Source organism: Hyperolius riggenbachi, chromosome 5 (genome assembly GCF_040937935.1).
Source record: "Hyperolius riggenbachi isolate aHypRig1 chromosome 5, aHypRig1.pri, whole genome shotgun sequence".
Lineage (NCBI taxonomy): Eukaryota > Metazoa > Chordata > Amphibia > Anura > Hyperoliidae > Hyperolius > Hyperolius riggenbachi.
Window position 1 is genome coordinate 36,573,719 of NC_090650.1, and position 18,566 is coordinate 36,592,284.

The 18,566-nt window shown below is 42.2% G+C and overlaps 1 protein-coding gene and 1 long non-coding RNA gene across 3 annotated transcripts in view; one reads left to right on the forward strand and one right to left on the reverse strand.

The window, feature by feature from the left end:
- Positions 1 to 18,566, forward strand: part of ZNF804B (zinc finger protein 804B) — a 475,183-nt gene that overhangs the window by 419,695 nt on the left and 36,922 nt on the right. The gene's annotated exons all lie outside the window — the stretch shown is intronic.
- Positions 17,340 to 18,566, reverse strand: part of LOC137518123 (uncharacterized) — a 123,259-nt gene continuing 122,032 nt past the window's right edge. The window contains exon 5 of the long non-coding RNA XR_011020740.1: positions 17,340 to 17,593. This is a non-coding gene — a long non-coding RNA (uncharacterized lncRNA). The remainder of the gene's footprint in view (positions 17,594 to 18,566) is intronic.

The following is an 18,566-nucleotide window of genomic DNA, read 5'->3' on the forward strand; positions in this document are numbered from 1 at the left end:
GAAATAAAGCGCCGAGGCAGCCCGCTGAAAAAGAGCGCCGAGGCAGCCCGCTGGGACGGGTCAAAGCCACGCCGACAGAATCCATTTTTTAATTTTAATTAATCATTGCCCCGGAATACTTCCTCAAGTTCATCCTCCTATCTGCAACCTGCTGCAGACTAATTCACTAGGAAAAAAAAATCTTTTTATATTAAACAGAAAAAAGATGAAGCCTTAGGCTTGCAGCGGAGATGTGAACTTTGGCGGTATGTGTGTGTGTGAGTATAATTAGATCAAGTCTCTCTTAGATAAACTGTTAAATTGCAAATCTCAATCGCTGGAAGAAAAATGGCTACTTATTTAAATTACTGGGAAAAGCGAACTAAATGTATCAGTTCCCTAAGTAAAGAAAAAAAATGGGGAGATGACCAAGAATATTAATTTTCCATTATTGCCTGTTGAATTTTTTAAAACGATAAGAGAAATGAGTGGGGCTATAGGAAGGGTCTCATCGTAATATAAAGGAAGTTTCTGAGTAGTTGTGGAAATGGTATTAACCTGTTAACAGCTTCAATAGAGTTCCCTCGTCTGAGATAAGTGCCCTGCTTTTAACTTCACTCATTGTGCTTTAAATTTTGTGAATGCTTTGATCTCTCTCTACTAGCAGAAACTATAGAAACTGAAAGCAGAAGCACTCTGTTATTGTCTCATGCTGCCCCCTAGTGACAAGTGGCCATAAATACACACTATGACAGTACTTAAGTAATTAGCAGCAAGAAAATGTTACAAACAACATTTGTAAATAAATAAATATATACCGGTAAATAAATTGGCAGCTAAAGGTTTAAAGGGAAATGTCACCCTTGTTAAAAAAAAAATAAATAGTAAATTAAAATCGCCATTTACATAGATAGGTGCTGCACAGTTCGTTTTACAAAAAAACAATAATAAAAAAAAAACATATGAAACAGCACTTCCAGAGTTAAAGTGATCCTTAAAGCGGAATATAACCCTGCATTTCAACTTTGCTCTAAAACATTATTTACAGTATATTATATGCAACCAGCATTTTTTTTTTACTAGACCAGCATTGGAAGGGTTACACAGGGCTTTAAAGTTCCTGGAGATTTCTGCAGACGCATCCGAAGCTGAAATAGATACATTTTGCTTACATAAATGTATCTAAGTGTTGAATGTGACTCACTCTCTCTCACTGAGAAGGAGCTGGAGGACAGCCAAAGAGTGTGTAACATTTCTCAATAGATACATTTGACTAAATAGAATGTATCTATCTGAACTTCTGCATATGTCTCCACGACTTTAAACCTCTGTGTTTAACCCTTCCAATGCTGGTCTAGTAAAAAAAAAATTCTAGTTGCATATAATATGCTGTAGATAATGTTTTAGAGCAAAGTTGAAATGCAGGGTTATATTCCGCTTTAAGTAAAAAAAATGACTTTTACTCACCTGGGGCTTCCAATAGCCCGCTGCTGCTGTCCGGTGCCCTCGCTGTGTCCCTCCGATCCTCGTGTCCCCGCCAGCAGCCACTTCCGGTTTCACCGTCAGGAGCCGACAGATAGCATATAGCATGAAGCATATAGCAGCATAGAGGGCACAATTGTGGCTGGGAATGCGAAGAATTACTCGTGTTCCCAGCCTGTCGGCTCCTGACGGCGAAACCGGAAGTGGCTGCCTGCGGGGACAGGAGGATCGGAGGGACACGGCGAGGGCACCGGACAGCTGCAGGGGCTATTGGAAGCCCCAGGTGAGTAAAAGTCATTTTTTTTTTACTTAAGGTTCACTTTAAGACAGAGCCTGTCATGTCAGTCTCTGTCTTAACTACCTAGGGGCCAATGGGCGTGACTGCGGCAGCAGCCTCGGGACCACCAAACGACAATTGGACTGTTAGGCGAAACTGACGTATTTTTACTAAGTACAGCGCTGCGATCTGGGGACTAAGTACAGTGCAGCGCTGTACTGGGGACAGCCGTATGACACGGCTGTCCCCCTGGCACACAGGAGAGTGATCGGCTCTCATAGGCTGAAGCCTATGAGAGACGATCACGTTATTGGCCGGCTGAGGGGAGGGAGAATTTTCAGGGGGGAACAAATAGTAAATTTTATTTAAAAAAAATAACAATAACATAATTATTTATAAACAAAAAAAAAACAATGGGGGGGGGGGGGGGGGCGGCTATCAGACCCCACCAACAGAGAGCTGTGTTGGTGGGGAGAAAGTGTGGTGGGGGGGGGGGGGATCACTTGTGTGCTGAGTTGTGTGGCCCTGCAGTGAGCCCTTAAAGCTGCAGTGGCCAATTTAGTGAAAAGTAGCCTGGTCTTTAGGGGAGTTTAACACTGCGATCCTCAAGTGGTTAATGCTGCAGGATTGGGGGTGTTGGGGTTAATAACTTGAATACGTGTAACCATAAAAACCTTTGAACGCCTCCTGCTGCTGTCTAACCCTAAATACCCCCTAGTGGTGCCTAACCTAAGGACTCCCCCTGCTACTGCCTAACCCTAAATACCCCCTAGTGGTGCCTAACCCTAGAACTCCACCTGCTGCTACCTAATCCTAAATACCCCCTATCGGTGCCTAACCTTAGGACTTCCACTGCTGCTGCCTAATCCTAAATACCCCCTAGTGGTGCCTAACCTTAGGACTGTCCCTGATGCTGCCTAATCCTAAATACCCCCTAGTGGTGCCTAACCTCAGGACTCCCCCTGCTACTGCCTAACCCTAAATCCCCCTAGTGGTGCCTACCCCTAGAACTCCACCTGCTGCTACCTAATCCTAAATACGCCCTAGTGGTGCCTAACCTTAGGACTGTCCTTGCTGCTGCCTGATCCCAAATACCCCTTAATGGTGCCTAACCTTAGGACTCCCCTTGCTGTTGCCTCACCCTAAATATCCCCTGGTGGTGCCTAACCTTAGGAAACCCCCCCTGCTGCTGCCTAACCCTAAATCCCCCATAGTGGTGCCTAACCTTAGGACAGTCCCCTGCTACTGACTAACCCTAAATACCCCCTGGTGGGGCCTAATCTTAACTCTCCCTCCTCCTAACTCAATGAAACCCCTTCTGCTCTGTAAACTGGCGCTTTTCTTGATTCCATCGGCTTCCATTTGGTTGGCATCTATATCTGCAAATATGGTGAACTTGCTTTCTGCTCATTGGAATACAATGAACAGATTCATTATGAACGGACGTATGTGAACGGATAATATCGCTTTGCATAAGATCCGTTTACATGTCTGCCGATCCGTTTCGCTCCGCTTCATCAAGCAGAAGGTTTTTTTTATGCCAGTGTGAACCCCTCCTATTGAGATGCAAATAATCCCAACTTGATGGAGATATTTTTTGCAAAGTTATGCAGCATTAAAATGGACCAATCAAATCTCGCAGTATGGCTTCATTCCATTGATCCATTTCTAAGCTGCAAATTTGCAATGAGGTCAGCATCAACTCTGGCTCAAAGAATCAGTCTGTTCCTTGAAACTCAAGTCAGTTTCTAAACTCTTGTGTTAGCTGCAGAAACCTCATTTCATACAAAACGGTTAACATTTGAGAGCTCTGATTACTAAGCTATTACAGGATATATTTAGATGCGTACCTGAAGATGAGATTTGAGGAAATGTACAAAATGTAATCCTTTATTGCCTGAAGCAATCTTTGCAGATTGTTTCAGGCGGCAGCGCTGTAATGATCACCTCGTCAGTGTACCCTTTGGTCACAAGTCAAACCTAGGCAGTTGCCTATGGCCCGGAGAGAGTCTAGGGGCCTGGCGGATGCTAGCCCCACCAACTCTTACTAAAAAAAAGCCAGATGATCATCAGCAGTGGGCAAAAACTGCTGTCTTGCCTGCGGCCCTATTTCTTCTTAATCCTTTACTGCCTATGGCTCCGTTCTGCTCTATGGAGAAAAGAAGTGGGAGGATAAGCAGGAACTTTTCTAGCATGCCTATTTTCAAATGAATTCTTGGTGGACATGTAGCGATACCTGTACACACCCATAAATGGTGCCTGAAATGATCTTGAATAATTGTTTTAGGCAACTTATGGTACAAGTGTGTACAGTTCTCAAGTCATTTTCTGCCTGTCTGTTTGCCTGCCTGTCCATCTGTAGGCCTGTCTTCCTGTCTGTCTGGTTGTCTGACAATCTCTGTCTGCTTATCTGCCTATATGTCTCATTATCTGTCTGTCTGCTTGCCTATATGTGTGTCTGTCTGCCTGCCTTCTTTTCTGCTTGTCTAATTGTTTGTCTGCTTGTCTTCCTGCCTTTGTGTTGGTCTGCCTGATTTTCTGTCTGCCTGCCAGGTCTGCCTGCCTGCTTGTCTGTATGCCTATTTATCACTGTCTGCTTGAATACCTGTCTGTCCCATGCCATTGTCTGTCTGTCTGACTGCTTTCTTGTCTGTCTGCTTACCTGTGGTTCTGTCTGCCTTTTTGTCTTATAGGCTGTCTGCCTGCTTTTCTGCCTGTCTAAATGTCTGTCTGATTGTTTGTCTGTATACTTCTCTGTCTGTCTGCTTGCCTAATGCCTATGTGTCTGTTTGCCTTCTTGCCGAATTGTCTGCTTGCATGGTTGTCTGCCTGCTTGTCTGTCTGTCTAATTGTCTGTCTATCTACCTGTCTGATTGTCAATCTGTCTGCAGGCTTGCTTGTCTACCTGTCTGCTTACCTATGTGTCTGTTTGCCTTCTTTTTTAATTGTTTGCTTGCGTGCTTGTCTGCCTGTCTGATTGTCTGTCTGTATGCTTGTCTATCTGTCTGCTTGCCTGCTTGTCTGCCTTCTTGTCTGTCTGATTGTCAATCTGCCGACCTGCTTATCTGTCTGTATGCTTGTCTGTATGTCTGCCTGTCTACTTAAAGATAAAAATAATTAAGTGAGAGATAGATAGATAGATAGATAGATAGATAGATAGATAGATAGATAGATTTCCATCCCTGTTCATCACAATATATGGCACAACATATATTCGCAAAGGAAGATAAACCTATCAGCCTCGCCACCCTTCCTCCTCCTTTTCACCTGGGGGATTTTCCAGCCCAGTGCACCAGATCTTACATGGTCCTTTCCGTTTACCTCCCAGGCACTGAGCAGTAACACAGGCTGGAAGCTCGCACAGGCAGCAGCCGCTGTGTAACAAGTGCTCATGTGGGAATAGCGCACCGCTCTGCATGCTGGTATTATAGAAGATGCTGTATTAGGAAGACGTTTGGAATACAGTCAAGGAAGGAAAGTGTCAGGAGTCTCTCACTGGCTGTATTTCTACACAACCCCCTTGTGTGGCCTCACTACAATACAGTGTGTAGATTCTTGTGATACGATGATGTCACAGATCATAGTGAGTGTGTTGCTGTGTTACATATAGTGGTACCTCTGGAAGATGGCAATCTCCATCAGATTTGTAAATGGCAACAGTTCTCCTTTTTTTAAATAAGGGATATTACAGAAGCCCAGAGAATAAAGTAGTTAAAGCAAATCTGAATCGAAAAAAAAAAAACGTATGATTTAATGAGTTGTATGTATAGTATGTATACAAATAGAACATTAGAAGTAAAGAAAAGAGTCTCATATTTTTTATCTTCAGTTATATAGCTTTTGTTTTTATAAAATTGCATTATACTGTCACAGTTGCAGTTTTAAAACCACACACACACAATAATTACCCTTTGAACCTTCCTGCAGTAAAACCTTCTATCAAGCTGTCTCTCACTGTTTCTTGGCTGTTTAAAGAGACACTAAAGCGAGAGAAAAAAATATGATGATTTGTATGTGTAGTACAGCTAAGAAATAAAACATTAGGAGCAAAGACATAAGTCTAATATTGTTTCCATTACAGGAAGAGTTAAAAAACTCCATTTGTTATCTATGCAAAAGAGCCATTGAGCTCCACGACTTTCAAAGTGGCAGAGAGCTCTGTCTTCTGAAGCTTGTTATTTCAACTTTCAGTCATTGTATTTTTTATTCTCTGCAAAGAAGGGTTCAAAAGTTTTGTAGGCTGCTCTATAAAAACATTTAGAATGTTGAGTAGTGTGTGAACTGCAAATGATACAATGTTATACAAAAAAAACTATATAACCGAAAATAAAAATATGAGAATATTTTCTTTGCTACTAATGTTCTAGTAATTATCCATACTACACAACCATTTCATTATTATATCATAATTTTTGATTTTTGCTTCAGTGTCTCTTTAACCATTTCAGCCCGTGGGGATTTTTCACCTCATGCATCAGAGCAATTTTCACCTCCCATTCATTCGCTAATAACTTTATCACTACTTATCACAATTTATTGATCTATATCTTGTTTTTCCCGCCACTAATTAGGCTTTCTTTGGGTAGTACATTTTGCTAAGAATTATTTTTTTATAAATGCATTTTAACAGGATTAATAAGAAAAAAATGAAAAACAGATGCATTATTTCTCAGTTTTTCGGCCATTAAAGCTTTAAAATAATCCATGCTACTATAATTAAAACCTATGTATTTTATTTGCCCGTTTGTCTCGGTTATTATACCATTTAAATTTTGTCCCTATCACAATGTATGGCGCCAATATTCTATTTGGAAATAAAGGTGCATTGTTTCCGTTTTGCACAGTGGGAGACATGGCAGCGCTTTCAAACAACCTCATACCTGAATGGTTTAACTGCAATGGTGAGCAGAGCTCCAGAAACTGGACTAAATTACACACCCAGCATACACTGCAGGCAAAGAGAGGGAGGGGGAATTAGTGATTAAGCTGCATCAGTGGGCAGAGCTCCAGAAACTGGACTATATTACATACCCTGCATCACTATAGACCAAGGGGGGGTGTTAGCTTCAGTGATAATTAGTGCACAAATTATGACCTAATAGACTTCCCCACGGCGGTGACGTACCCCCTTGGGGAAGACCTACCTCTAACCTAGCAATAAAAACATAATTCCTCGTGCTGCTATTCATAAATGGTATACACATTTCATAAGACAAGCAAAACAGACAAATGATAAGCGCTCAAGGATGCAGTGTATGCTGGGTGTGTAATTTAGTCCAGTTTCTGGAGCTCTGCTCACCATTGCAGTTAAACCATTCAGGTATGAGGTTGTTTGAAAGCGCTGCCATGTCTCCCACTGTGCAAAATGAAATGTAAGTATACTAGTGGCTAGCTGCCTTCACTGTTTTAAATTCACTCTCAAATTTTTAGATTAGAGTTAGCACATAATTTTGCATCTGTTTTGCATTAGAGGCATGTATTCAGCCCTAGGGGGCTCTGCATTGCCGCTGATGGCTCACAATTCAGGTGCATCCTTGAGCGCTTATCATTTGTCTGTTTTGATTGTTTCCGTTTTGCGTCCATCACTATTTACAAGCTTATAATTTAAAAAAATGTTTGTAGTATACCCCCTTCACATGCATATTTAAAAAGTTTAGACCCTTAGGTAACTATTTATGTCTTTTTTTGTACTGTGCACCTTTTGAATTCAGTAAATATTTTATTGCAAATGAAGAGAAAACTGTTTCAATCACTTTCCATCTTTACTTCCTCTGACGGAAGCCAAACCTGATGTAATTTCCTCTATTACTCTTTTTTTTCTCTCCTAGAAACTGCAATATTTAAAGGAACACTATCAATTAACCTGTTTTTTATATTGATATAGGAATTGTTTGGGAAGTGCTGTTAAGTACGGGTGTATACATTTGACTGCTAATCTGTTCGTTTACTTTTATCAAATTCCTTTCACACTTCTTTGACGCTGATTCTGACCTGATTCTGACGGACCAGAGAACCTTGAGAGGTGGGGGGATTCCCTCACACTCCATCTGTTAACTCGGTGTGTGAGAGAAAGCTCTTATCAGCTGCAGCTGCCTATCTCTGAGAGCTGTCTGCAGAAAGCAGAGGAAATATATCTTAGGCTCCCTGCACACTGCATGCGATTCCGATTTTTAAACGATTTTTAGATCCGATTCCGATTTGTAATCGTTACTGTGTGTTTTCCTCCGTTTTTCTGTTGATTGCATTCAGGGAAAAATCGGAATTGCAAATCGGAAACAGAATCAGAATTGCAAAACGGATTTGCAGTGTGCAGGGAGCCTTTTGTGCAATATAAACATTTGTAATAGTGTGTGAAACCTGACACCAGAGGCATTTTATATAACTCTGCTTCAATATTACACTGTTCTTAGCATGTCAGACAGCAGAGATTCACCTATGCAAATGAGACATTCTAAACGTAGCTAAAATCTACACACAGTGAATTACAGCTTTTGCTTCTGATATTTAACACGAAAAGAAGGAAAATGTTTACACAGCTACTTAGACATTATTTGTACATTGTTATTTTAGAACACTTGATTTGATAGAGTTCCTTTAACTTGCTTTGTAAACACATGTGAGCACTGCATAGATTGTATTTCAGCAGCTTCTGCAGAGAGGTGAGGTGTATTTCCCTTCTCAGCCACCTGTCACACTGAACTACCCTCAGACAATCATTGAGGAGCAGGAATGTGGGAGGGGAGATAACAAGCTTCCCTCTACCCGGCAAAGTACTAAATAGAGCCAGGCTGATTGAGATAATATTTATCACACCAGAAACATATATGATTATATGCAGACTGCATGTAGACTACATAATAAACACAGAGCAGTGGGTAAATGGAATTTGATTTTGTGACTGCCAATCCCAAATTTAATTGGTGCAGCAAGTTTTTTTTACCTTTTACTTTAACAGAAACTGAGGTACAGTTTTTTTGTTTTTAGCCCAAAAATATTTGTATGCATAATAAAGAAAAATAATTAATTGCATAAAACGTGCGGTTTTTCGATGTCTCTGTATTCCGCCTCGTGTCTGGGTTTTGTTAGCGCTGCCTCTCTGTCTGCCATTCTAAGAATGCCTCATAAATTAGGGAGCTGAAAGCACAACAGTTTTACAACCAATTATTTCCAAACAGCGTCACTTGAAAGCCTTACAATAGGCATCGATGATACACACGCCACTGATGCCAGCTTAGGAGACAAAAACATTGGATTGTCAAATGCCACTGAACGCAGCTTGGTGACTGTGTGCGTCTCCAGGCTGCAGATTCCAGATTTAAATGTCAATTGCTACAACGGTTCCTATTCAGCTCGGGGTCTACAGGGCCTAATCTGCCTCACTGGAGAGCACCACACCTGCTGCTCCGATCCGCCATCAAAACCTTGTAATATGGACAATGCCAGGCAGACAGGAATGCCAGTGTAAGCCCTATCAGAATATCCACTCACAAATCAGCGCCAATGTCCCAATCTATCTCCACAGTCTTCACCTTATGTGGTGCGACCCGGCTTGAACAGGAGGTGAGGTGACCACACCTGCCTGACTTCGGTTACACCCAGGCTTTTGAAGTACAAGGTATTGGAGCTGAATGCAGGGTGAGAAAACAAACTTCTAGGCCAAACAAGGCACATGAGCAAGAGATAAAGTCCAGGAACAGTTCAGGGTCATACACGTTAGATCAGATACAAGGTACAAAGGGTTAGGCAAAGGCAAGGTCAAGGCAATCCGAGGTCAATCCAGGGGGCAATCAAGCAAGGTCATTATCCAGGCAAGGGTCGGTTCAGGCAGCAAACAAGAATGGTCAAGATACGAGCAGTGGTCAAATACCGGAAGTTCCAACAGACAAGCAATGCAACAGCACCCAGCGAGAAGCCAAAGCTAATGCTATCATGGGCAATGTGTGACTGACACAGCAAGCTTTAAATACAGGTATACAACCAATCATTGGCCGGCCACTCACACAGCAACCAATCATGCATCAGTATGCCTGCCTATGAGTCAGCTGATAGAGGTTCAGCTGACCATATACACAACCCTGCCTAAGTGTCAGCTGACTAACATGTCAGCTGACACTAAACCCTACATCTCCTAGCTGCGTAGGAGACGCGTCTAATCGGCCGCGTCCACCTACCTGTACGCGCATGCACACACCCCTGTTGGCAAGGACGCTGGGATCACCGTGCACGAGAGAGAGCTGCACCAACCCGGAAGTGCCAGGATGCGGCTTCTCACCTTCTCAAGTTTACTGTGCAGACAAAATCTTGCTACCACTATGACCCACTGTTGTAAAATTACAACATAGAAATAATCATCTCTAAATCTCTCAATATCAGTATATTTGATGATGTCACACAATCTGCATGATCTACACATATTAATTATCACAGAAAAAAATATTTCAAACTTTTTATTTACTTGAGTCTTGATGTATCCCGTCCAAAACAACAAGATGATATACTCCAAAGCAGGCAACAGGGTTGTATGACTTCATGGCCAAATAAACAGACCTAATTATACATTCAATCATCCAATAGTGTTGCAGAACTGAACAATAGGTCCTATTAGTAATGTACATGAGGTTTTAAAAAGAAGAGAATGGGGGAGGTTTTTTTTTTTAGCCTTAAATGTGATGTTGTAATATTACAACACTGGGAGAGGGACCAGCACGTGGTATTGGAGCAGTGCTGCTGCACATAAAAGGGGCGCTACATACTTGGTCAAGGGCAGGGGTATCGAACTAAAAAAAGTGGGAAGAAATTGTACACTAGGACCTAGTTGCGTGCCGAAATTGTACACTGGGACCTAGGCATGGCCGAAATCTTACACTGGGACCTAGGCACGGCCGAAATCTTACACTGGGACCTTGTTCCAGGCCAACCTCAATGTTTACTTGCCACCTTCCTCCCTTATAAAGTTCTCTGGTGTCTAGTGATCCAACCTCCCCTATACAGTTCCCTGGTGTCTAGAAATCCCCACCCTCCCCTATACAGTTCTTGAGTGTTTAGGACTTTCCCTCTACCTCCCCATATGGCTGGCTTCCCTAGCGTTCTAGGGCTTCACCTCCAATATAGCTTCCCTGGTGGTCTAGAGTGGGCCATACATAATGCAAGGTGGGGAAAGCACTTGAGGGCCAAATTTAATGGCTCTGAGGGCCAAATTTGGCTTGGGGGCCGGAGTTTGACATGTATGGTCTAGGGGCACAAAAAAGTATAAATCCGGCCTTGTCATCATTCCAAGGACTTCATCGGCAAGCACTGGACACATGTGGTCCTAGCATCCCCCTTTATCTTTGCTGTTCTCGGAGGCTGCACTTAAAATGCATAGGATTCCTTTGAATGACATGGTGAGATAAGCAAAATTTCTCTTTCAGTTAAACTATGAAATCGAATTCACCATCACTCCTAAATTAGGGCTAATTAATATGTAAATGGCCTATTTAACCTCTTTTGGAATGGAAACCCGAGGGACTCTTAATTTCATAGTTGTTAATGTTTGGCCAGTGCTGGCTGCCTGGTGATTGCACGGCACAGTAGTGGGCCACGAATTCAAGATCTCTCTTATCAAACGTTCGTAATTAGGAGTCAAAACACTATTCACACAGAGAGGAAGAGCGAGGGGAGATAATAAGGGCGCTTTATCGCATTTTACAGAAGAGTTTTTTCTCTTTTAAGCCTTTAAAAAAGTAGTTTTGTGGCTTCCCAGAACGGATTAGAGATTCAGCAAAGTAGACAGTTTGTTCTGTTCCTTCCAGGGAAGAAGACTGTCTGGATGTTGTAATCATATTGCAGTCAGGATCCCCTAGAGATTTAATATTATAGAATAGAATAGATGTCTATCTATCTATCCATCTTTCTATTTATCTATGTACCATATGTAATGGTGCCCACACCGGAATCAGGAAATTTGGCGCCTGGGGCTAATGGACTCTTTGGGCGCTAATGCAAAATATTGTCTATTGGGTGCCAAAGAAGAAATGTTGGTGCCTGATTAATAGCGGGCACCAGGCCGTCCAACCAAAATGTTTGTGTTTTGCGAAATAGTGTTTGGAAAAATATCATTTTGAAATTAGTTTTCGCAGTTATAATTTCATAAATTATCATTTTGGAATGTATAATCTTAGAAATGTGTCGCTCTTTGTATTAACGTTATTTGCAGCAAAAAAAGGGCGTTTTAGGGTTAGGCATCAGGAAAGGGGGGTTTAGAGTTATGTGTCCGGAAGGGTTTTTTTAGGGTTAGGCAGTAACACCATCGGGGGATTTAGCATTAGGCACCACCAGGGGAGTCTTAGGGTTAGGTACCACCAGGGTGGGTCTTATGGTTAGGAACCACCAGGGTGGGTCTTGGGTTAGGCATCACCAGGGGGGTCTTAGGGTTAGTCACCACCAGGGGAGGGTTCTATGTGTAAGTAGAATAAGGTTTAGTTGTAGTAAAATATCAGTAATGTTAACCAATGTTTTACTATGCTCATTATGACTGTAAATATATATTTTTTTCATTGTTATAGACGCTATTTTGCTCTTTTTAATACCATTCTTTTAACATATTTATTATTCTATCTAAGATAACGATGAGGAAACAGTAAAAAAAATTGTTATAGACAATTTCCTCAATTCACTAAACTTATCTCCTGTCTTTAATAACGTTTCTGAGCTGTTTCTAGTGTTATCACTATGGTGATAAGCCATGTAGTAAACTTAACTCTTTAGTCTTTAAGTTAAGGAGAGATCTCTAAAGTTAACATTTCAATCCTTAAAATAACTACAGAATTCTAAAGTAAAGACAGGTTGAGCCATATGCAATTCTCTTCTTCACCTGGGTTTTCTCCTAGGAGATCATTTTTAACCTTCGATTTTAAATAACTTTCCAGCACTTTTCAACTAAAAAAGTACCAAAAAGAAGGTGAAAAATTACTACCAAAATAATTTTGTGTATTTTCTTGCTTTCTGGTGGCTTAAAAGACATTTTATTAACGAGTTTAAAAATATCACCTAGGAGAAAACTCAGGAGAAAAAGTGAATTAGATATGGGCCGTTGTCACTTAACTGCATGTGAAAATAACTACAGAGGAGGTAACTTAAGTACAGAAATGATAAGATAACTCTCTCAGGGCCATATGCAATTAATAATTTTCACCTGAGTTTTCTCCTAGGTGATATTTTTACAACTGGTAAATAAAATACCTTTTACACCACCAGTAAGCAAACAAATACTCAAAATAATTTTGGCAGTACTTATTTGCCTACTTTTTGGTACTTTTTCCATTGCAAAGTGCTAAAAAGTTAATATAAATTGATGATGAAAAATTATCTCATAGGAGAAAACTCAGGAGAAAAAGTAAATTACATATGGGCCTCACTGTGAAAACTTATCTCTACACCTTAATAAGTCAAGCTTCTTTAGTAAATTAATACCATCACGGTGTGGAGGTAAGTTTTCTCTTGCCTTGTTATCTCAAGCCTGATCTTAGTGAATTGAGGCCAATATCTTAAAATGTCAGCTGTACCCTGCGCACTTTTTTCCTGGTGGCCTTATTCGATGTATGATTCCACACCACACACAATTATGGAAGCAATTTTGCTCATTTTTGATATCACTGATGGAGAGTGGTTATATTGCCATCAAAAGCAATTGCACACAAATGTTGCAATTCATCTACAAGTGACATAATCAATTTGTATTCATTCCAGTCAGCTCTCCCTCAACAAGAGGTACAAATGTAGACTGGATTGAATGAAAGAAAAACATAATCATTTTATTTTTTTTCTTGGAAATCAAACCGTTGAGTGTACTGCAAAAGTCAGATGTTCAGATTGCCACATGTGTGGGGGCATCTCATAGAGGCCCATATGCAATTCACTTTTTTCACCTAAGTTTTCTCCTAGGTGATATTTTTGCACCTTGCCATAAAATGCCTCTTAAACCACCAGGAAGCATAAAACACTCAAAATAAATTTGAATTTGATAATACTAAGTTTTTGGTATTTTTTTAATTGTAAATTTTTTTTAATTGTAAAATGCTGAAAAGTTGAGAAGATGAAAATTATCACCTAGGAGAAATTTCAGGTGAAAAAGTTAATTGCATATGGGCCATAGGGCCAATTAACTTTTTCTCCTGAGTTTTCTCCTAGGTGTTATTTTTAAATTTGTCATATACAATGCCTTCTAAGCCACCAGAAAGCAAGAAGATACTCAAAATAATTTTTATAGTACTTTTTCACCTACTTTTTAGTACTTTTTCAGTTTAAAAGTGCTGGAAAGAAAAATTATCACCTAGGAGAAAAGTCAGGAGAAAAAGGGAATTGCATATGGGTCATAGTATGTATTTATCTACTGCATATGGATCCATTCATACTAACCCTTCCTTGGCACATCACATATGCAATTAACCTTTTCTCCTCGGTTTTCTCCTAGGTGGTATTTCTTAACTTGTCAATAAAATTACTTTTAAGCCGCCAGAAAGCAAGGAAATACTCAAAATAATTTTGATTGTACTTTTTCATTTACTTTTAGGTACTTTTTTAGTTGAAAAGTGCTGGAAAGATATTTTAAATAGAAGATGAAAAATGATCTCCTAGGTGAAAACTCAGGTGAAAAAGTGAATTGCATACGGCCCCTTGTCTCCCGTGTTATCTCCTAGGATATCATATTTCATTTATTTATAACTTTTCAGCACTTTGCAATTGAAAAAGAACCAAAAAGTAGGTGACAAAATACTTCCTTAATTATTTGGTGTATTTTCTTGCCTGCTGGTGGTTTGAAAGGCATTTTATTGAGAAGGTGTGAACATATATCCTGGGAGAAAACTAAGGAGAAAATGTGAATTGTATATGGGCCATATGGGCCAATAACTCTTTTTTTCCTTTTCTCTCCTAGAAGATAATTTTCATATGATTTCAAATAACTTTTACATTTTTTTACAATTGAAAAAGTACCCAAAACTTGTTGAAAAGGTATTATCACATTTATTTTGAGTATGGTCTTGCAGCATGCATGGTTTAAAAGGCATGGTGGTTTAAAAGGCATTTTATGACAAGGGCCAATATACCATTCACTTTTTCTCCTGCGTTTTCTCCTCGGTGATATTTTCACAACTTGACAATAAAATACTTTTTAAACCACCAGCAAGTAGTGATGGGCGAACACCTGGATGTTCGGGTTCGGGAAAGTTCGCCGAACATGGCTGAGATGTTCGGCATGTTCGGGCCGAACCCCGAACTTTCCGAACATCCAGCTTTTGGGGGCCCTATGGGGTCGCAGGCATAAGGGGGGAGCATGCCCCGATCGCGGGGGGGGGGTCGGAAATTCCCCCCACCCCCTCCGCTAGCGCTCCCCCCTCTGCCCGCTTCCCCATAACAAAGTTTCAAGAAGTACCTGCTGTGTCCGGTGGTAGTGTGGGTGGCTGGCAGTGGGCGGCACTATGCAGTGACTGAATGAGGAGGAGGAGTCCGGAGAGTGACGCGTTGAGGGAGGCCGGGCAGCGGGCGGTTCAGCAGTGAACCGCCCGCTGCCCGGCCTCCCTCAACGCGTCACTCTCCGGACTCCTCCTCCTCATTCAGTCACTGCATAGTGCTGCCCACTGCCAGCCACCCACACTACCACCGGACACAGCAGGTACTTCTTGAAACTTTGTTATGGGGAAGCGGGCAGAGGGGGGAGCGCTAGCGGAGGGGGTGGGGGGAATTTCCGACCCCCCCCGCGATCGGGGCATGCTCCCCCCTTATGCCTGCGACCCCATAGGGGGGCCGTATTCGGCCGAACAGGGCCCTGTTCGGCCGAACAGGGGCCCTGTTCGGCCCTGTTCGGCGGCCATTAGAAGTTCGGGGCGAACCCGAACTTAAAAGGCCGAACACCATCAGGTGTTCGGCCGAACGCGAACATCACCCGAACAGGGTGATGTTCTGCAGAACCCGAACAGTGGCGAACACTGTTCGCCCAACACTACCAGCAAGCAAGAAAATACTTAGAATAAATTTGCTAGTACTTTTTCACTTACTTTTTAATACTTTTTGCAGTTGAAAGAGAAGAAAAAAAATATTATCTTAGAAGTAAACTCAGGAGAAAAAAATGAATTGCATATGGGGCCTCGGCCCTTATTCTCTCCTAAGAAGATAGAGAATAAAGTTGCATGTAGAGTGGATGCTGCCGTTAGGATGCCATCAGGAAATGAGTGTGCATCTGCATGGAGGCAGAACATTGTGCACATCTTTGTAAACTCACATTAAAGCTTAAAGCTGACAATCTGAATACATGGCAGGCAGTGAAGAACTTGGCAAAGAGGAGCAACAGTTGAGGACGGAGTGAGAAGAGAAATTAATGAATCAAACATCAGTATGAAACGGAAAGATGCTTTTCAGTGAGTTGGTGGGCCAGAGGAGGATAATGCAATAATCAAGGTGGGATATGATCAGGGCATGCACTAGCATGTTAGTAGTGTCCTGCATGAAGAGGGGTCCGATGTGAAATGTTTTTGAGGTGGACATTATTTATTTATTGTATTTATAAAGTGCCAACATATTACGCAGCGCTGGACATTAGTTAGGGTTACAGACAATATTTAGGGGTGACATACAGCAATAAGACAATACAGGAATACATGCAAACCAGATCACACAGCACCGTATGAGTACCAGGTAATGCTTAGTCAGTCACTGGAGGGGAGCATGGAGATTAGGCAAGTTGAGTTCACTCAGATGCATAGCATGGGTACACAGTAATGGAGGTGCATGATCAGGTAGGACACAAAAGGAGGAGGACCCTGCCCGAAGGCTTACAATCTAGAGGGAGAGGTAAGGACACGAAAGGTAGGGGACCAAAGTTCAGCTGCGGGTTTAGAGCACTAGTGAGGGGAGGTAGGCCAGAGTGAAAAGGTGAGTTTTGAGGGCCTTCTTGAAGCAGGGGGGAAACCTTATTAGTGGAGGTAGGGAGTTCCATAGTGTTGGAGCAGCTCTTGAAAAGTTCTGGAGGTGAGCATGGGTTTGGGTGATGCGGGGAGATGATAAGAGTTGGTAAGTGTGTGGATGTGGTATAAATGAAAGAATCAGATATTACTCCTAAGCAGCTTGCTTGAGGAGCTGAATTTATGGGGCTGTTGTCAACATTTATAGTTATTTCAGGCAGAGAAATGAATGGAGACATTGGAGGCATAATCAGCTTTGTTTTAGTCATGTTTATTTTTAAGAAATGAGAGGTCATGAAAGAAGACACAGCAGAGAGACATTCGGGGACTTGTGATAGGAGGGAATTAAGGTCTGGAGCTGAGAGGTATAGTCGTGTATCATCTGCATATAAATGGTGTTCAAGTCCAAAGTAATGTATTAAATTCAAGAGGCCATGTGTGCATATGGAGAAGAGTAGCTAACCAAGGGCAGAGCTCCACTGACAGAGGACAAGAAGAGGAGCCGTGGTTTGAATAAGGGACAGTAAAATTTCAGAGACATAGGAAGCAATCCAAGCAAGAGTGTGATGGTTTCTTAAATCTAATAATGAGAGCAGTGACATAACTACAATTCATTCCCATCCCCCCCCCCCCCCCCCGAGCAAAACTTTGATTGGGTCCCCCAGTGTTCACAGTAGTTCCCTGGCTTCTCCTTGGTGCCCTTCATGGCCTTGGGGCCCATCTAACAAGGGTCGTAAAACAAGTGTGGCCATCATGATCTTCAAACCCATAACAAGAGTAGCCAGAAAAACACCTGATCTGAAGTATGGTTCCCTGTATCGGAGAAAGGGTCCTCCTGTAATTGCAGGTTCTGCTCCCATCTAGGTGCCCCTGAGGGAGAGTTGTAATTATGGGGGAGCACCCTCTTCTTCTTCTTAACCTAAAAGAAGCAGAAATAAGGTCATGATTAATATTTTGGGGTTTAAAAAAGCATAAGGGTAATTCTCAGGTTATGAATGCCACAGCTAAAAAATAACCCATTGTCCGAACGTTGTGTCTGGCACTGTGAGTGACGTCACTTTTACACCAAAGGACAGGGAAAACAGAGACCACTGTGATCTTCCTGGAGTGGCAAAGGACATTTTAGGTTGATTCACTAAGCTGTGCTGCTAACTTAAATTGAGCACTGCAGTGCAAGTTAAAAATCCTGTGCGCATGCTATGCATGTTAGTGCTGCATAACATACGCTGCTAACTTATGCATGTTCCTTTTGAAAGTATGGCCGCTCCTTTAATCCCACCCTGAGCCCTGTCGGGTCCAGTGGCTTTGTAGGACGTGATCCCCCGCACCTTGATTGGCGCAATAGGCTGCCTGTCACATGAATCAATATGTTTGTCAGAGGGGAGCAAGGCAGGCACTGGGAGCACAGGGGGACATAGAATGAGACTGGAGACACGGGGAGATAGAGGGGGACACTGGAGGCAAAGTAGAGACATAGGGGGTCACGCGAGGCACAGGGGGGCATTGGAGGCACATAGAGGGACATTGAAGGTAAAGTGGAGGCACAGGAGGATACCGTAGGCACAGGGGAACAGATGTGACCCAGAGGGGGACACTGGAGATACAGGGGGACATTGGAGGCACAGAGAATGACATTGAAGGTAAAGTGGAGGCACAGGGGAACAGAGGTGACCAAGAGGGGTACACTGGAGGCACAGGGGGACCGAGGAGAACACTGGAGGCACAAGGGGGCATTGGAGACACAGAGAGTGACATTGTAGGTACAGTGGAGACACAGGGGGACACTGGAGACACAGGAGGGCACAGTGTTCTGACTTAGATAAATATTAAACTAAAGAACAAACCTACAGTCCCTATCTCGTTCATTAACTGAGGACTACCAGTATACTGCA